The following is a 5,719-nucleotide window of genomic DNA, read 5'->3' on the forward strand; positions in this document are numbered from 1 at the left end:
TCCAGGAGTGCTTTCTGGGGTCTATCTCTGCCTCCGCATCTGTGTGAGCCAGTCTCTCCCTCATCCTCACCTCTGGGTCTCTGTCCCCACCTCTGCAGAGGGGCTGGGCCTCAATCCCTCTGGCTTTCAGGCTACCCTTCCTCTGTGTCCCTGACTTCCCCACTCTGTGTCAGCTCTGAGAATGTGGGCAGCTGCCCATGGCCCACTGTTTTCCAGCAGAGGACAGTCCTCCTCCAAAGAGGTGACTCCAGGACTGCTGACTTGGTGCATCCACACTTTTGCATACATGTGGTGTGGGGGAAGAGTGAGGTACTGGTGCTTGCTTTTCAGCTAACAGAGTGGGACAAAGGTGGGAGACGACCTCCCTCCTGCATCCTGGGCATGAGGCTGTGCAAGACCACGCCTTAGGACCACCAATGTGGGCTTCCTACAGGGACACTCCCTGTAGCAGGCTCTGTGCTGAATGTAGCTGCAGGACCCCCTGGCACAGCCACGCCACAAGCTCAACCACCCAACTCCCCAGCCTCTGCTCTGGCATTTAATCCTTGCCTCCTCTGACCCAAATCACTGAGGAAGGGATGGAGATTCCCTTCTGTGGAACTTGAGAACACTCCCGGGACACAGCCAGGGGCCCTCCATGTTTTAGCTGGCTTGCTGGGTCACTGAAGGGTCTCTGCCTTTGTCCCTCACCAGAGATCCCCCAGGAGGGTATTCCCAGAAGGTACCAGGCTTTTCATCCAGCTGAAGACTAAGACACACTGGCCTGTCATCTCTGTCTTCCCTGTGTTCTGCGGGGAGCAGGGTGGGAGGCAGGGTGGGCGCTGAATGTCTCTGTGGGGACTGCAGCCCCAAAGGCTGCATCTCTCTAGGGCCTGGCTGTTGCCACCCCAAAATTTGCATGAAGGGTTTAGGCCTTCACTGTGCCAGGTCCTTACCCTTTGTAAGAGAACAGCACTGAATTTAAGCAGGCAAATGCTTTTTAATTTCTTCACTTGTAATAGCCGAGAACTGTAATTTGGTGTACACTCTTCATCACATCGTAAAGCGTGCCCTAAGGAAAGAAAAACCAGAGAGCTTTTATGGAAAGAGAAAGAAAACGAGGGATAGGGCCTCCCTGTTGGGGCAATGATTTAAGCCCAGCACCGTGAAGTTATCTGTGGCCTCTGCTGCAGGAGGTTGCCCCTAGGCCTGCCAGGTAGCTCTCCATGTGATGCAGCAGACCTCTCCTCTCTTGTCTTGTGTTCCCCTCAGCAGTGTATTTCAGTCACTCTAACTGTTAAAATTGCCGCATTTTCTCGGTGACTACTCTCACCCTTTACTCCTCAGTTCTTTTATGTATAAATGGATGAATCTTCCAAAAGAGAAAAGAAAGAAAATGAGGTGAAGAGCAGTGGGATCTGCAAGGTAAAATGGTGATGAGGGCACAGGTGAAATAAACAGGTGAAGGTGTCACAAGTTAACTTCAGGTCATCATTGTCCTTTTAGTCCTTCTCAACCTGGTGATGTTGCTGGTGGGCTGGGTTCTTGTGTTCTACTGAAGGAGGAATAATCACCGACACACCCGCTGAGGATTAACAAGCTCAGGTTTGTTGCAGGAGAGACTCCTGACTCCAGGAGTGGGTGCTAGGGAGAAAAAGGTTACGGAAGTCCTAGGTGCCCATTTTTAGGGATCTTGGGGACTCTCCACTGTTCTTCAGCGATCCCCAGAATTTTGCTCCCCTCTAGGGTACTTTTCCACTACCCCACTTTACCTTGTCTCTTCCCTAGTCACCAAAAGGTGTGAATCAACAGCAAGCTCACACCAGCCAGCCTTGCTGTTAGCATCTTTTTCCTGCTGGCCCCCCAGTCCCTCGATGTGCTGTTCTTCCTGTCCTATTGTGCTATTATTGGTTTCCCCATCCCAATGCCCTGGCTCAGTATATTTAGTGTACTTCATTTCTTTTGTTTTGAGGGTAGAGGGGGTAATGGAGCATCGGAAGTGGTGGATAGCTCTACATTACTCATTTTTTTTTTTTCTTCTTGGGATTTTTTTTGTATTTTTTTTACAATTGTTTCTTATCAAAAAAGCAAATATATACATTTTCCCATTTCATATGTGACCCCATATTGGCATAAAATATCCATTGTTCTGTACTTTGATTTTTCCCTCCAACAATGATACCATATATTATTCAGAAAGAAAAAGAAAAATACCGGATGGTTTTAGTTATAGCAGGAATTTAGAAAACCTACACAAGGGACTAGGAAAAAGACTAATTAATTCCAAGAAAAAATAAAATCAACAAGCAACTATAAACCAGAAACACTAGCAACAACAAATGTTGGCGAGTGTGTGGGAGTGCAAACTGGTCCAACCACTATGGAGAGCTGTGTGGAGAGTTCTGGACCTACTAAACATAGAGCTTCCATATGATCCAGCAATTACACTCCTAGGTATTGACCCAAAGGTCACAGAAACATCAATTCCAAAGAGCACCTGCACCCCTATGTTTATAACAGCACTATTTACAATAGCTAAGCTTTGGAAACAACCCAAATGCCCAAAAATAGATGACAGGATCAAGGAGATGGGGTCCATATACACCATGGAATATTACTCAGCATTCAAAAAAGATAAACACATGCAATTTGCAGCAACATGGATGGCACTGGAAGGGATCATGCTCAGCGAAATAAGCCAAAAAGAAAAAGAAAAATACCAGATGGTCTCACTCATAGCAGGAATCTAGAAAACTTAAATAAGGGACCAGGAAAATGAATAACTATAAGAAAGTGAAAATCAAAATCAACAAAAATCTATGCACCAGAGACACTTTTTGGGGGGTGGGGGCGGGAGGGGAGGGACTGGGGTCAGAATGGGGGTGTTGCAATTGTATGGTTAATATAAAAATATTTTTTTGTTTAAAAAAATAATAAATAAATAAATCTTGAAAAAAAAAAAAGAAACAATTGTATGGTAAACAAGAAAGCAATGGCCACCTGTGGTGAGGGGAGCTGGCAGGGTGGAGAGGACAGGGATGACAGTAGATTTCACTGATATATTGACATTTTTTGAGTTTTAAACCACACAACCCTAAAAATGGAAAACAAGCTGAGACAAATAAGCCTAAGATCAAACTGCTAACATGATCACAAAGAGAAATACAAAGACTTCTTTAAAGTGTCACCAAAATAGAATGCTGACTCTATACCCTTAGCTGGATATATTATAAAGAGAAAAAAAAAAGCAATCTTCAACTTTATTCAGTAGTGAAAATATCGATGTAGTTAAAGCAAATGTGGCAGAATGTTTCCAATGACTGAGCATGGATTGTGGGTATATGGACATCATTACAATATTTATTCACTTTTTCTGTATTTGAATTTTTTCATAATGAAATGTAGGAAACAAAAAAATACCTTTTTATTTATTGATTGATTTAGATTCATTGGTTTACAAATGATGCTAGTTAATTGAGACGACACTGTAGTTTGGGATAGCGACCCCAGCTCCACTTCAAAAGGGTTCTCTTCTCACCTTTCACTGTTCCCTCAATATCTTCCTCTGAGCACCACTGATCAAGTATTGGAAGGTGCTGCTGGTAAAACATTGGACTGAATTCCCTCATGTGCACAGCGTTGGCTCCCTGCTGACCAGCACTTATTGTTACCAAACGCCAGCCTCAGTTCCCCTCAGCCAATAAAAGGAAACAGAGTTTGAGGAAAAGGAAAGCAGTTTTATTTGTCGATAAATGAGGAGGGCGGCAGACTAACTGATAATTCTGCGTTAATCCTGTGTCTCTATGTTTACTGCAGCACTACTTATAATAGCCTAGATATGGAGACAAACTAAATGCCCAAAATCATTTTAAAATTTCAAGAAGATGTGGTATATATAGACTCATTGCAATATTACTTGGTGGCCAAAAAAGATGAACTCATGCTGTTTGCAGCAACATGGATGAGTTGGAAGGGATTATTCTAAATGCAATAAGACCAAAGGAGAAAGATAACAGCAGATGCTCTCACTTGTATGTGGAACGGTCAATCAAAGACAAATTGCAATCTGCCCGTGGATCTGATACCTCCACGACAGGAGAGGCGAAAGAGAGGGAACCAAAGAGGTTTAAGAATGGGTGATCACAATCTACTGTGTTGGAGGACTGTGGGTGCTTTGCCGTGGGAGAGCCATGAAGCCTCACCTAAGTGGATAAATCCTATACTGAGAAAACATTCACAAAGAGGTAAAACAATAACTCTTCGTTAATGGGGAAAAAAGAAAGTGAAGAAACTCAGGCTAAACATTGAATAAAAAATAAAAAACGGGGAAAACTGAAGAGGTGTCTGGGGAAGATGGAAGACAGACAGAGCCAGAAGGAGATGTGGAGGAGGTTCATGGAGCAGAAGAGGCATATGAAGAGCTGCAGTTGTATTTTGGTCCTGCACTGGTTGAAACACCTATCAGATGAAGTAGAGAACCTTACTGAAGCCCCACAATCCCCTTCTGGAACTGGCAAAGGCAGAAGGAGGGCTCTGCAACAAAGTGAGAAGGAAAACTCGGGCCTGTCTTCATGGCTGTTGGAGGACAGCAAACTAGTGCCCCCCTTCCAGACCCGACCATAGGCTGGGGCAGGCCACCAAAACTAAGGTTAAGATTGGTATGTAGGCTCCTCCCTGGTGGTGCAGCGGTTGAGCGCTGGGTTGTGAAGCTGCCCACAGCCTCTGCTGCACCATTTCGATCCTCAGCCTCCAGGTGAGGGTCCCACATGGTGCGCAGACCTCTCCTGCCACCTGCTGTTCCCCACAGCAGTGCTTGCTCACTCTGTTCTGTTCCCTGCTCTGGCTCTGGTGAATTCTCTCACCCTCCCGTGCTTCTCACTGTACCCAGTTCTTGTGTAAATAAATAAATAAATCTTTAAAAAATAAAAAGATAGGTATGTAGGACCTCCCTGGTGGCACAACGGGTTAGGCACCAAAATTTGAGGCAACCCATAGCCTCTGCAGCATGAGGTAAATCCCTGGCAGGCCAGGGAGCAAACCACATAGAGAGGCAGACCTCTCCTGTCTCACCTGCTGCTGACCCTCAGAATGTATTTCTGTTAGTCTGCCTGATCTGTTCCCTGTTCTGTCTCTGGTGAATCCACTTACTCTCCTGTGCATCTGGCCTGTACCTCAGTTCTTGTATAAATAAATAATAAATCTTAAAAAAATTAAAGAAATCCCAGCTTCTGCTGTCTCCAGCAAACACATTTAACTACAACAGATAAACACAGACTGAAAGTAAAAGGTTGTAAATCAACCAATGTACCAAAAGAGAAGGCAAGGGAAGGGATACTCATAACAGACAAAATATAATTGAAACTGAAAAAGGTAGAAAGAGAAATAGATGGTCATATGTTATGACTCAGGGCACCATAAATCAGAGAGATTATATATTATCAGCTTACACTCACAAATGGAGGAGGTCCCAATATATCAGTCAATTATTGTCATCTCTGAAAAGAGAGATAAAATATATATGTAGTAAGAGACTTCAAAATTTCAGTCTCACCAATGGACTGATCAACATGAAAAAAATATGTAAGGACATTAGAGCCCCAAATAAGAACTAGACCTCATTTAGTTAACAGAGCTCTATGGGAAACTGCACTCCCCAAAAATATGCATGCACATTATTCTCAAGTGTGCATGGGTCTTTCTCCAGGATTGATCAGATATTGCACCACAAGACAAATATCCA

The sequence above is a fragment of the Talpa occidentalis genome, unplaced genomic scaffold (genome assembly GCF_014898055.3).
Source record: "Talpa occidentalis isolate TD23 unplaced genomic scaffold, MPIMG_talOcc4v2.1 talOcc4.18, whole genome shotgun sequence".
Taxonomy (NCBI): domain Eukaryota; kingdom Metazoa; phylum Chordata; class Mammalia; order Eulipotyphla; family Talpidae; genus Talpa; species Talpa occidentalis.